The sequence below is a fragment of the Danio rerio genome, chromosome 19 (assembly GCF_052040795.2).
Source record: "Danio rerio strain M-AB ecotype USA chromosome 19, GRCz13ab, whole genome shotgun sequence".
Lineage (NCBI taxonomy): Eukaryota > Metazoa > Chordata > Actinopteri > Cypriniformes > Danionidae > Danio > Danio rerio.
The window spans coordinates 1,635,001-1,649,844 of record NC_141039.2 but is presented as its reverse complement, the minus strand read 5'-3'; the positions used below and the strand labels follow the sequence as shown (position 1 = coordinate 1,649,844).

At 37.1% G+C, this 14,844-nt stretch overlaps 1 long non-coding RNA gene across 3 annotated transcripts; it reads left to right on the top strand.

Moving 5' to 3' along the window:
• Nucleotides 1–780: 780 nt before the first annotated feature.
• LOC137488456 (uncharacterized) lies at nucleotides 781–3,564 on the top strand. 3 transcript variants are annotated; one of them, XR_015517336.1, is made up of 6 exons: nucleotides 781–828; nucleotides 1,162–1,280; nucleotides 2,180–2,307; nucleotides 2,491–2,566; nucleotides 2,882–2,924; nucleotides 3,022–3,564. It is a non-coding gene; the product is annotated as an uncharacterized LOC137488456 (long non-coding RNA). The 3 variants fall into 3 exon arrangements; XR_015945287.1 differs by lacking the exon at nucleotides 1,162–1,280; XR_015517337.1 differs by lacking the exons at nucleotides 781–828; nucleotides 1,162–1,280 and adding an exon at nucleotides 1,606–1,766.
• Nucleotides 3,565–14,844: the final 11,280 nt, after the last annotated feature.

Here is a 14,844-nt window from a genome sequence, read left to right as displayed (position 1 = left end):
GCATACTAATTTTGTACTTAATGTACTAAAAAATAGTATTAAGTATATGTTGAGATAAACTTAATACCATCTAAGTGCACTCAACTGTGCTATTTTGAGACACCCTGAAATTGAGCTAAAATGTTATTTTAACATACTATATCTGTATTTTAAAAAATATATTGTTACAACTAGAAATACACTTAAACCCTAATTTTAAACATTTAAATATATTTATGACTAAATTACAGTATAATAGTAATATATTAAAGGATATACACATTGTACAAAAGTGTGCTTAATACTGTATTAAAAGTGCTCCATTTCCCAAACTGATTTTGTATTTAATGTACTAAAAATTAGTATTAAGTACATTTTAAGATAAATATTGCAAAATATTGCATTCATATTAAGTGTACTTAAGAACAATTTTTGGGAAAATGTACTTCTACTACAATACATTACTAATAGATTTTTATATATAACTTATTTTAAACTTAGGATTAGTATGTAAACAGTGTACTAAAATCAACTAATGTGTGAAACATTTAAAGCACACTTTTGAAAAACACACTAATAAAAGTCTTTTGGATGTTTTTTCTGTACACAGCAAATTCATCAGAGTTAAATTCTCGGTGTTGAAGCATTTCAGAGTAAAGTGTTGACGTTAAAGAGTTATATTTTGATAAATGAATATAATAAGAGTTAGAATTGATTTTATTCAGTGCGAAATCAAGGAGTTATCTTTTCAACACTTGGTGGTGTTATTTCCAACATCCGGGAATTCATGCAGCCCCAGTCACTGATGAATTTTCCAGCCGCCATTTTCCAGGTTCAGAACAGCAACTGGTGAGTCAAACTACCTAAATGTTGGTATTTTACTGACTTTCTTTAAGGAAATACAGTTGTAAACATATTGTTAAGTTAATAACTTTAGAATGGAGTGACAATTTTAAACTTCTGCGGTTCATTCATGGTCGTTTGTGTAACTTGTCTAACGTTAGCTTAACTGCAGTCCTATTGACTTTTTTTCCAAGAATGTTTTTTATATATGCCCACGCATACATAGTGCATAAAAACATCAAATGTACATGTTCAACACATTTCTGTCACGCTTAATGCCATTTTGTGCGTTGTTACCCATCTGTAAAATAAAATCGACACTTCTCCTTTAATTCGAAGCAAACTAGCGAGGGAATCCCCGGACTCCGAGCCACCTAGCCTAACGTTACTCTGCCCGGATGCTAACAGCAACACAGGACGGTTTCCATAAGCTCTGGAGAGTTTCTAAAACATATCTGGTGAGTAAATGAACATATGCTTACTTGTAAAAGGCTTCCTGACTAAAACATATGATTGTTTGTTATTCGTGTATGTTAATTTGGTTATTTTAAACACCGCGGCCCTTTTATACTGGTTCATTCGTGGCCGTCCATATACCGTTAGTCCATAAACTCGCGTGATAACGTAACTACGCTTGAATTATATTAAGTGTTGACAACCATTAAAGTCGGAATGTTAACATTAATGTCTTTAAATGACCGCGTTTGCACTCAGACATTTAACGTTACAGAAGTCTTCCGGAAGTTGCGGGACTAACGTTAACGTTATCCCGCAAATGCACAGAGATTCCCAGATGCCCAAGTAGATGCCCGCAAATGAATGATAATCTCGCGGAAATCGCGCGTCTCCCGCCCGGTCATTAAACACTTTGCACACCCCTCTCCACCGCATCCCTCCCAGCTCTTCAGGTACGTCGCGCGCAAGTCACCCCCACCGCTCTTCAGGTACTCATCTCTCCCGCTACCTCCCGCAAATCAACTCTGTATCCCCCGAAAATGACTTTTCCCAACTCGGGATGTTTGACGTTAGTAAGTTAGGCTATTTCTGTAGTCAGGAACATCTTAGTCAAGCTTTTTCTCCCGCATGATGTTGTGCTTAAAATTATAGGCTAAACTTAAAGACAATTTAGTGCGTTGTAAACAGCCACCTGTCTGTAAAAAATTAATCAACTGATTCATATTTGAGCAGCCTAATGATGATACAGGTTTGATTTGTAGATTTATTATCAATAATCAACATCTGAATCAAAAGATATCTGAAAAAGTGTGAGGCATACTTTGTGATGTTCATCTCTCTTTTTTAATCTGAAGGTTATGCATATGTGTTAGATACTAATGTTTTGTTGTTTTTTTAACAGCTACAGTTCTCTATACAATAACACAAGACCCTGTGACGATTGGCTGATTAGAGACAGATGGTGTATTTCCAGAGTTGGTGAAATGACCAAGCACACCTTCTTGGTCATATGTGGTGATAATAATGAAGGTATGTTTGATAAAGTTCTGTATTTGTTTCACAATAAGCTGAGAGGGTATTAGAGCATTAGAGAATAACAAATGACATGAAGGTGATAAGTTTTGTATTGTGGGTGAACTGTTACTTAAATAATGTTTTGCTCTTTGCTTTGTGCTTTGCACTTTTCCTCTTCTGCTTATCCTAATATTTTAGATTATATTTGGACCTGAAACATCTGCTAGACTCCAGGAAAGGTGGCGTCAATACTGGACTTGAAAGGGCCTAACTGGTAAAGAAACACGCATGCACACACACACACACACACACACATACACACGCGCACACGCTTACAGAAAACTGTAAGTTTATGAATATTTTTTACACTGTGGCCAATATTTTGGGGAAGTCAGCATCACTAAAATGATATAAAAGATTTTAAGCTCCTCTAAATTTAGCTCCAAGTGTTGTGTTAAATGCAGGATTCTGGACAGACAGCTGCCTGTTTTTCCAGTTCTAGTCATAGTGGTTAACCTAATTGTTTTTGGAGATCCAACAGTGATGTATGTGTTTTTTCTACTTTTCCATATCCTGTCACCTCAACCAGCTGGGAGAGTCAAGTTGTGGATCATCATGAAGATTTTCAAAAGGTGAGTTTAGATTTCTTGAATGTTTTATTTACTTTAAATGTTCTTTTAAATATATCATAGAATTTGATTGCAATTTGTTTTTAAACATTTTTCTTAGTCATGCTGGAGTCTTGAAGAGTTCTTAGATGAGCATCACCCTATATCCGTGCATCAAGAACCACCAGACGAGCGATCAGCAGCTGCTAAATCGTCATGGATAAAAAGGTCATCCTGTGGCTGGGAAGCACTTCATTCACAGGACATGCTTGATGAGATTTCCTAGCTCCAGTTTGTTTTCACATAAGTTTACAGCATTTATACCTTAATTTAAACTGCTGTGTTTGATATGGAGGACCAAGGAAATACCAGAAGTGAAAGATTTGCACGCCAAGTTGTTTAAAATGTAATTTCAGAAGAAAACTATGAGTTCAGAAGAAAACTATGAGTGACGCTATATTGAACTTTCAAATTGCTCTGATGAAACATCAAGTTTGGACCAAAGGACTGAAACAGCCTTTTTGAGCACTGGTCATACATATCTTGTTGATACTGTCTGTACTAATAAAATATTTAAAGCATATTTGACATTGTTGCATTTTAAAAACTGAATGAATTGTTGAAGTGGTGAATGTTTTCAAATAAAATGTTTTTTATTTTATAATTTACAGTCTATTTGACCTTTTTACCATATTTACACTCAAGAGAGTTGAATAAAATAAATATATTACACCAGGCGGTGTTAAATATAGTTACATTTTTTAACTCTGCCCAGAGTTAAAATTAACCCTTACTTCGGTGTCAATGTGCCAACCCTTTTGAAAGTGTTGATTTAACTTTGTTTTGAGTGGACCCCATGAGACACTTTCAAAGTGTTGAAATTAACACCCATAGAGTTGTTTTGGGTTCCCATATTTTGCTGTGTAGTGTACTTTATTGTAGTACACTAAAAAATTATTTAAGTATTACTGGTATTTTTGTCAAGTGTACTAAAGTCCTACTGAAGTATAAACATACTTTTAATTAGTATATTTATAGTATAAAACCATCAAACTTTTATTTAACACAAAAAAATAACAATATACTAAAAAATGTATTTGCGGGTATTTAAGTGTATTTTAGTTGCATTTAATTATATTTATTTTTCACCTGGGGTGTCCTGGAGTATCTCAGGATCAGAGCTGGATTATTCAGATGCTCTTATGAAACTCCAGAGCTGCTCTTTTTCCATCCGAACCTCCCAATCAATGCATCTCTCTCCGTCTCTGGAGATCCAGACACACGGCACTATCGACTCGGCTCCGCTGCTATTTCATGAATATTTCATGTCCACAAACATGTCAGTAAACGTATGGGACGGCAGAGTTTTCACGCCGACTGATTCTTCAGCATCATGCGACAATCAGACACCTGTTCAACACACATGATCCTCCTCTCAACAACATGCGTAACATTGCATATGTTCAGGTGCGTCACTGTACAGTCTGAAAGGAGTATATCCTCTAGATAGCTGTTTAATCACTAAATATTGTACACTGCAAAAAATGCTTTTCTTACTTATAATTTTTGTCTTGTTTCTAGTCCAAATATCTAAAAGTTCTTAAATCATGAAGCATTTTCTACACAAGCAAAACATATTGTCTTGTTTTAATAATAAATAACCTTGTCACTAATTGAAAAACAAGGTTATTTTGCTTACCCCATTGGCAGATTATTTTGCTTGATTTAAGAAAAAACTCACTTCATTTTGGCTTATAATTTCTTAAAACATAACAATATGTTTTGCTTGTGTAGAAAATGCTTCTTTTAATAAATGAACTTAATATATATATATATATATATATATATATATATATATATATATATATATATATATATATATGTATGTATATATATATATATATATATATATATATATGTATGTATATATGTGTATATATATATATATATATATATATATATATATATACATATATATTAAGGGTGTCACGATCCTCCAAATCCTCGATTCGATTACATTTTCGATTCTAAAGGCACGATTCGATTCGATTTTCGATTATGAATAATTAATTAAATAATGACCAATTAATTATTTGTAGCCTACCGTTTAAACTACCTGACCTGCATGGTCTTTGTTTTACCCATAAACAAATCATACAGTAAATGAATAAAGGCAAGATACACACATAATTACCACCTGTCAATCACTTTTTCTGCGGGACTCGTGAATAGGCAGTGATCTGTGTCGTTATAATGGCGTCGCTAAAAAAGACGCACAACCAACAGGAACCAGCCAACAGTATCTGAGGTGTTCGCTAAAATGACTGAGTACAAGTGAGTGAAAGATTGAAGCAGTCTACTGATCCTCTGACTGCCTGAACCTGCTGTCTCGAGCCCATGGCTGTGTGTGTGCGTCTGTCTGTGTGTGTGTGTGTCAGAAATGCTACACGCCACTGTGGATGTCAAATCGTTGTCGTTCTAAAATGCCATTTAAAAACAAAGACCGTGTAAACAGGGCCTGAGTGTGTACTTTTCGCGAGCGGAATTGCAACGGGGGCGGGCGGAGGATCGCGATGCCGGTGTTGTCTATCGGACGAACCCTAATACGTACATAGCAGAGCTTGCAAAACTGTGTTTTTTTTGTCGACAACACGAACGTTGTCAACATAACTCACTGGAAATCCAAAATGCTTCCACACCGGCGACTTCATTGAAAGAGGAGAGGGTTTAAGTTCTGTCGACGGGTCTCCTGCTTCTGCAGTTTAACAAGCACTTCAACAAGCCTGTTTTTTCCCGCTTGCCAAGCCAAGCTGACGTGACATGGGGGCGTGGCAGCATCGACGATTCTATTTTTTGATTCGATAATCGAAATTAGCATAAATTAAGCATAAATTTTGATCGATTTCGATTAAAAATCGAAATCGTGACACCCCTAATATATATATATATATATATATATATATATATATATATATATATATATATATATATATATATATATATATATATATATATATATATATATATATGTATGTATATATATATTTAAAATAAATGTTTGACCTTCTTACCATGCTCTATTCAAGCAGGTCTTTTACCTGTAGTGGATATTTTCTTACTCAGAACCAAAGCATGCGTGTATCGCTTGTACGTCTGAATAGTAAGTGGCCTTATTAGATGTTAGTGTGGATTCTGACCATGTAAGAGCGATTGAGGCTCGACGGAGGCCGAGGCGCGCCGTGAAACTCAATCTCACGCCATAATTGGCAGCGATGGATCTTTAACAAGAGGGAGAGACGTCAAAATCAAATTACTCTCAGTGGTTGTGGCTGCGCGTGATGCTCCTGTTGATTGTGAATTTTTTTTAGAGGGTTCTTTCACACCTCATTGGATTTCAATTAGCAGGTGATAAGGGCCCTCATTGTCGCCGTTAACCGGCTGCACTCTTTGACATTTCACCGGCAGGGTGGAGAGAATTCATTTCCATCCCTGGCTTTTCCTCTTTTCTTCAGCTTAAAGCAGAGACATGAGTGCTGACGGGTGAGAACCGAAGCTCTGACAGCTCCATCAAACCTGCGGAAAGACTTGAAGGCATACATCTGCGGCTACTGGCCGCTTATATTTTGTAAAAAATTCAGTGATTTCAAAGGTTACAAAAACCGTAACAACGCTACAGTAAAATATATTTAAACTGTTTAAGAATTAGTTAATTACTTATAAGTAATTCAGTTATGAACAGTGAGGAATAGCTACTCTGTTTATGCAAATTTAATACCAAGACCTAATGTCCTTATTAGCTTTATACTGTCACTTTTGGTGATTCTGTAGTTGCTATAGTAACAAAACAATTGTAGTAAAGTAACTGAATTAATTTGTTGTGATTCGACAGTTGCTATGGTAACAACAACTATAATAAAGTAATTGAACTAATCTGTTGTCGTAATTCTATAGTTGCTATGGTAATGCAACAACTACAGTAAATAAATTTCATTGATCTGTTGTGATTCTGAAGTTGCTATGGTAACACAACCATAGTAAAGTAATTTGAATTGATCTGTTGTGGTGATTCTACAGTTGCTATGGTAACACAACTATAGTAAAGTAATTGAATTGATCTGTTGTGGTGATTCTACAGTTGCTATGGTAACACAACTATAGTAAAGTAATTGAATTGATCTGTTGTGGTGATTCTACTGGTGCTATGGTAACACAACAACTATAATAAACTAATCGATCTGTTGTAGTGATTCTGCAGTTGCTATGGTAACACAACTATAGTAAAGTAACTGATTATTCTGTTGTGTTGATTCTACAGTTACTATGGTAACAACAATTATGTCAAAGTACTTGGATTAACCTGTTTTGGGGATTCTAAAGTTGCTATGGTAACACAACTATAGTAAAGTAATTGAATTATTCTGTTGTGTTGATTCTAAAGTTGCTATGGTAACAATAATTATAGTAAAGTACTTTGATTAACCTGTTTTGGTGATTCTACAGTTGCTATGGTAACACAACTATAGTAAAGTAACTGAATTATTCTATTGTGTTGATTCTAAAGTTGCTATGGTAACAATAATTATAGTAAAGTACTTTGATTAACCTGTTTTGGTGATTCTACAGTTGCTATGGTAACACAACTATAGTAAAGTAACTGAATTATTCTATTGTGTTGATTCTAAAGTTGCTATGGTAACAATAATTATAGTAAAGTACTTTGATTAACCTGTTTTGGTGATTCTACAGTTGCTATGGTAACACAACTATAGTAAAGTAATTGAATTGATCTGTTGTGGTGATTCTACTGTTGCTATGGTAACACAACAACTATAATAAACTAATCGATCTGTTGTAGTGATTCTGCAGTTGCTATGGTAACACAACTATAGTAAAGTAACTGATTATTCTGTTGTGTTGATTCTACAGTTACTATGGTAACAACAATTATGTTAAAGTTCTTGGATTAACCTGTTTTGGTGATTCTAAAGTTGCTATGGTAACACAACTAGTAAAGTAACTGAATTATTCTGTTGTGTTGATTCTATAGTTGCTATGGTAACAATAATTGTAGTAAAGTACTTGAATTCATCTGTTGTGGGGATTCTACAGTTGCTATGGTAACACAACAACTAAAGTAGTATAAATTAGCCTTTACTGTAGTTTTCTACACAAAAAAAAGACCTTTGCTGCTTGTTTAAATTTTTTAATTAAAATTAGTTGATTTGAACTTAATTGTTTTGTGTTAAATCCACTTAAAATTGTAAAACAATTAATAAAGTTATCCGATTTATGTTGGGGCACATGAAGTAATTGTGAGGAGCCCAGAATTTTTTACGGTGTAGGGTATATTAGTATAATACACCACAGTTAACTGTAGTAAAACTTGAAGTATACTACAGTATTTAATATAGATTATCAGTTCACTACAGTAATCAGTGGCATCATTCATTATTAAAGGGATGTAAATATAAAATATACAGTGTAAAACACTTGGTTTAAAAACACTATAGTATTTACTGTAAATGACTGTAAATGTATTTTTAATCCACAGATGGACAGCCGCCCACAAAGAGACTGAATTATTGCGCTCCACATGATAAGATAATAACACGTACACAAATCTCCAGATAAACTGAGTCGGCGCTGCAGTTTCAGGGGAAATAACGATGTGGGATTGGCCCAATTACTCAAACAGAAGATTCAATTTAAATGTAAAATTATATCTGTTATATGGCCCAGCGCGTGCCGTTTGAAGAGCTCCTCCAAAACACAAGAACAAGTGGAATTTGTAATTAAATGCAACACAGCGGAGCAAAAAAAAACACAAAAAAACGATGCCTTCACAAGCGCCGCTAACCAAAAATCCATCAACAGATGCTTTTCGCACAGAATGAAGATGAGGCTTCGGAACAACGACGTGAAACGCGAGAGAATCTGACAGCAAGGTGAGAGGCAGATGGGATAGGTGGTCTGTAACCAAAAGCTCACCAGCAGGATCCTGACAACTTCTAAAAATGTGCATTAAACGTGCCCGCGAGCGTCTTGCAAAGGATCCTGCCTCAAAGAACGACTAAAATGACAGATGTCTTGCTAAAATCAGCATCTGCAGCTCAGATGTGTGGAAACCAAAGGGTCTTCGATGTTGAAAACTAGATGCGGTGTGACAAGTGTTAGAGCTCCGTGTTCAGCTTTAGGCCCGCCACATCTGATAGAATAATGCTTTGGTTCATTATTGGGTTTGTGGAGCAGGTAAAATCTCCCCTCCGTGTTTTAATTAGAATATGCTGAATATTTTGCTGCTTTTTACTTTGAGTTTGAAAGTAAAAAAATGTCCACAGCGTAAGAATGTATTTTCCCAAAGTCAGGATGAAATCAAAATGTACTCTTCTTATTGTTCTGTGTATAAAGTAATGCTTGTATAAACAACATATCTGTGCATATCAAGTGTCCCTCATAACCTTTAATTAAATACCATAATCAACTTCCCTTGTGAAACAACTTTTCTTCACTTCTGGTCACATGGAGTTCCTTTAGGGTGGGACTATTAGTCCTTTAGGGCAGAGATAATAGTCATTTAGGGCGGAGCTAACAGTCCTTTAGGGCGGGGATATCAGTTTCTTTAGGGCGGGGATATCAGTCCTTTCGGGCAGGGTTATTAGTTCTTTAGGGCGGGAATATCAGTCCTTTAGGGCGGGGTTATCAGTTTCTTTAGGGCGGGGTTATCAGTTTCTTTAGGGTGGGGATGTCAGTCCTTTCGGGCGGGGTTATCAGTCTTTGAGGGTTAGGATATCAGTTCTTTAGGGCGGGGATGTCAGTCATTTAGGGCGGAGCTATCAATCCTTTAGGGCGGGGATATCAGTCAATTAGGGTGGATCTATCAGTTCTTTAGGGCGGGGATGTCAGTCATTTAGGGCGGAGCTATCAATCCTTTAGGGCGGGGATATCAGTCAATTAGGGTGGATCTATCAGTTCTTTAGGGCGGGGATGTCAGTCATTTAGGGCGGAGCTATCAATCCTTTAGGGCGGGGATATCAGTCAATTAGGGTGGATCTATCAGTTCTTTAGGGCGGGGATGTCAGTCATTTAGGGCGGAGCTATCAGTCCTTTAGGGTGGGGATATCAGTTATTTAGGGCGGAGCTACCTGTCCTTTAGGGTGGGGTTATCAATTCTTTAGGGCAAGCATGTCAGTCATTTAGGGTGGATTTAGAAGTCCTTCAGGGTGGGGCTATCAATGCGCTATAGGTGAACTGGGTTAGCTAAATTGTCCGTAGTGTATGTGTGTATGTCCTGGTCCTCCTGGTCAGGGGTTAAGCGTTGGGCTAATGATCCACCTTGTAAAACTTAGATGTTACGATCGATATAAATGGCCCTATGGGTAAGGAGATATGATTAAGTAATCTTTTGGTGCTTCATATGTGGGTGGAGTCTTTGGTCCTCTGCCCTCTGATTAGTGGACATTTTGTAGAGCATTATGAATAATGTAGTTTAGCAAAAGCAAATACAGGTGCTGTGACAGGTCTGTCTTGTAAATATTTACTTTAACTCATTGTTTTATATTTTGAATAATGTTTAAATTGCAGTTGAATTACTACAGTAAATGCTATCAAAAATGCAACCCAGGCTCAATTTGATTATTTACTCCCTATATGCATTTCTGGAGAGCGCCAAAACATCCCAGGAGAAATGTAGCTTTGCAGTTTTTGTTTTTGTAAATCCACCAGAGGCTGCTGTTTACGCTTTTTCAGATCTCAAATTACTTTCGCGGGTGCCATTAGCATCTGTTGTTCTCATGTAAATCCACCAGAGGCCGCTGTTGACTGACTGACTGACTGACTGACTGACGGAAACCCTAATGTACAATATTTGGCTACTTTCATTCATTCAGTTTCCTTCGGTTTAGTCCATTTCTTCATCAGGGGTCGCCACAGTGGAATAAACCAACAACTATTCCAGCATATGTTTTACACAGCGGATGCCCTTCCAGCCCCAACCCAGTACTGGGAAACACCCATACACTCTCATATTCATACACTACGGCCAATTTAGTTGATCAATTCTCCTATAGCGCATGTGTTTGGACTGTGGGGGAAACCCACACCAACACAGACATGCAAACTCCACACAGACATGCCAACTAGCCCAGCCAGGACTCGAACCAACGACCTTCTTGCTGTAAGGCCACAATGCTAACCACTGAGCCACGTGCCGCAATATTATTTGGCTTTTTGCCTGTATTTTACAGCAAACCTAATTTATCCATGTTTTTTTTTTATATATCGGAGCTGCTAAATTTGAAAGGAGACATGGTTTATTCAACAACAATTTATTAGGAAGGTCTGAGTCAAGACTTTTCCAACATGACTTTTCCATCAAAACACGAGGGCGAAGGCTTCACATTTGACTCTGACTTGCAGAAAATTGAGCGTTTGGTGGTCTAACCTGTCAGATTTCATTAGGTTTCACTCTGATATCTAAAAAGTGCTGAACTAGCGCGCGGCGGGGCTTCTGTAACAGGTGCCGAACCATTCCCAAAGACCCCAGAAACACACGCCATTCCCTCTTACTCGAGCGGAGCGTGTCATATCACAAATCACTTTACGTCGGCTCCTCGTGTACGGGCCCGCACACACACACACACACACACGCATTTACTGAAGCTCCATCAATTTGGTTGCGTCTCAAGTGCTGCTGCCTCTTGGACACGGTCATGCACATCAGCAAATGAGCAGCGGGAGTTTGGGAGTTTGACAATCTATCTAAAGCAGGAGACGAGGAATGTGTGTGTGTGTGCGCGTGTGTGTGTGTGTGAGTTCAGGGTCATTCCAATTACAGAGTTCTCAGTCAGCGCTTGTCACCCCTGCAAGGCAGCCTTGGGCCTACAGGAGAAGTCTACATAGTGAGTGTGTGTGTGTGTGTGTGTGTGTGTGTGTGTGTGTGTGTGTGTGTGTGTGTGTGTGTGTTTATGCCCTAAGGATGAGCCAATGAGCATCACTGCTGCCAAACCACCTGCTGGAGGCGGATCCTTCCTGCTGTCACTCCGCCCACTCAGTTCCTCATTAGCATATACCTGTTAAAACGACGCCCACTGATGAGGAAGCAGTGAGTAGCAGCTTTGTGTATACCTGTTGGTGGTTGTACACTTCTGTGGGTTTAGTTTAGGAGTGTGATTTAAGATCTAAATCAGTTTCTGAATTAGTAAATAGACAGCAGATGAGACGCAGAACTGATTTTTCAAGTAAAAATCTTGAAATTCAGTCAAACCTTTATAAAAACTACATTTCCCATAATGCTATTCACACAAGACTACAAATCAGAAAGTTGAAGTGAGCAAAATGCACCAAAATATAGCTCTTATAAACTAGACACTGATTTATTTATTTATTTATTTATTTGTTTGTTTGTTTGTTTGTTTGCTTGCTTGTTTGCCATTAAAAATATTCCAGACTTGTTGAAATCGGTTGCAAGCATTAAAGGTTTTAAAAATCTTGAAATTTACTGAAACCTTCCAAAAAACTACATTTCCCATAATGCTATTCAGACAAGACTATCAATCAGAAAGTTGCAGTGAGCAAAGTGCAACAAGATAGATCTTTAGCGCTTGTAAACTAGACACTGAATTATTAATTAATTAATTTATTTATTTATTGATTTATTTATTTATTTGTTATTAAACATTTTGATGACTTGCTGAAATTTGTTGCAAGCTTTGAAGGTTTTAAAAATCTTGAAATTCAGTCAAACATTTCCATAAACTTCAGTTCCCATAATGCTATTCGCACAAAACTACCAATCAGAGAGTTGCAGTGAACAAAGTGCACCAAAATAGATCTTTAGCTCTTATAAATTGAACACTGATTTATTTGTGTATTTGCTTTTTTATTTAAATTTGTTTTTCTTTAAATATTTTTTTTTTAAAAATCTTTCCCAATCCATTATTTTAGTACATTTTCTGTTCTATTTTTTAATACTTTTGTTTCTGTTTTTACGATGCAATCTGACAGCTAATCGTAACTTTATTATTTAGTTATTTACAACCCCAAATCAGAAAAACTATTCATTTAATCATTTTCCATTTATTTCAGATGCCGCCACAGTGAAATAAACCTTGTTGGGGCAGTAAGAAAAATGCTCAAAAAAAGGAAGTATTGATTTACTTTGAGTTGTATTTTATTGCAGACAATACAGCAATTATTATTTAATGTATTCCTCATGATTTATATTGTTGTTGTTGTTGTTGTAGAGCACATGTCACTCCGCTGCTCATCCGTTTGCACTGGCTGCCAGTTGCTGCTCCCATCAAATTCAAAGCTCTGATGTTTGCTTACAAAGCGACTTCTGGCTTTGCTCCTTCTTATCTGCTCTCACTTCTGCAGATGTATGTGCCCTCCAGAAACTTGCGTTCTGTGAATGAACGTCGCCTCGTGGTTCCATCCCAAAGAGGGAAGAAATCACTTTCCCGAACTCTCGCATTCAATCTGCCCATTGGTGGAATGAACTCCCTAACTGCATCAGAACAGCAGAGTCACTCGCTGTCTTCAAGAAACCACTAAAAACTCAACTATTTAGTCTCCACTTCCCTTCCTAATCTGCAATTGCCTCTCTGGCTCCACTGCTAACTGTACTACAAAAAAAAAAAAAATGGTTTTGCTTCTTACACTTTAAACACCTGAAACTTGCCTACAGCACTTCTTCATTGTTGCTCTAATAGTTGTGGAAGTTGCTTCCTTGTCCTTATTTGTAAGTCGCTTTGGATAAAAGCATCTGCTAAATTACTAAATGTAAATGTAAATGTTGTTTCAGAATAAATACGTATTTCAATTTTGGATCTTACAACACATTTCAAAAAAAGTTGCAACATGAAAGCATTTACCACTTTTGTAATGCTGCTGTTCCTTTTCACAACACCTAAAAGACACTTCAAGACTGAAGACACCAAGTGATGAAGTGTTTCAGGTGTCATTTTGTCCCTTTCTTCCTGCAAACAAGTCTTACGGTGGGAAACAGTACAGGGTCTTTGTTGCACTTCAAAATGCACCACACATTCTCTATTGGAGACTGGTCGGGACTTCAGACAGGCCAGTCCAGTACCTGTATCCTCATCCAGGACATTGTAATGTGTGCACTATGTGCAATATAAACTGTAGTATATTTATTAATAACAATGATGATAGTTGCGTTTAGAGGCGGTTGGATTTATTTCACACAAATTAGATATTTTTCGGATAAAATAGTGTTTTTTTCTGCATCCATCGTTTTAATTTATTATTTATTTTTATAAATCCTAAAAAAGCTACGCTAGAAGGCACAAAAATCTGACAAACTGATTATCCTTTTTCTTACATGACATGATCCACTAGTCTCTTTTAGCCTAAATGTGAGCCACACTTCTGCTGATGGTCAAAAATGACATCTCACGCTTCAGTAGCAAAGAAGAAACAGCAGAATGAAGAAGCGGCACATTGAAAAAGGGTTGGAAACCGATGGAGAGTGAAGAAAAAGAGCTCGTGTCATGTAAGACCAGGTCCTCGGGCAACCACTGGAACAGCTTCGTCACAGTGGGAGAAAAAATCCTTCAGTTTGCTGTGAAGAACACACAGTGTGGAGCTGGCATGATGAACGGTTTCCAGGTTTACCGTGGTTTGGAAAAGTCAACGGTTTAAAACCGAATGTTTTATTTAGTTTTTTAAGGCAAACGGATCTCCAGCAGAAAGAGAGCTTCCACGTCAAAATCTACTGATTGGGCAACGGTTCAGGAAACATCTGAAAAACAAACCGCTTACACACCAACATCCAGCCTGCTGTAGAGCTGAACGGTTTATATCCACAGTGAAGAAAGATGTAATGTAATGTGTATTTATATAGCGCATTTATTGGGTATGGCCATACCAAAGCGCTTCACAATCATGAGGGAGGTCTCTCCGCACCACCACCAGTGTGCAGCAC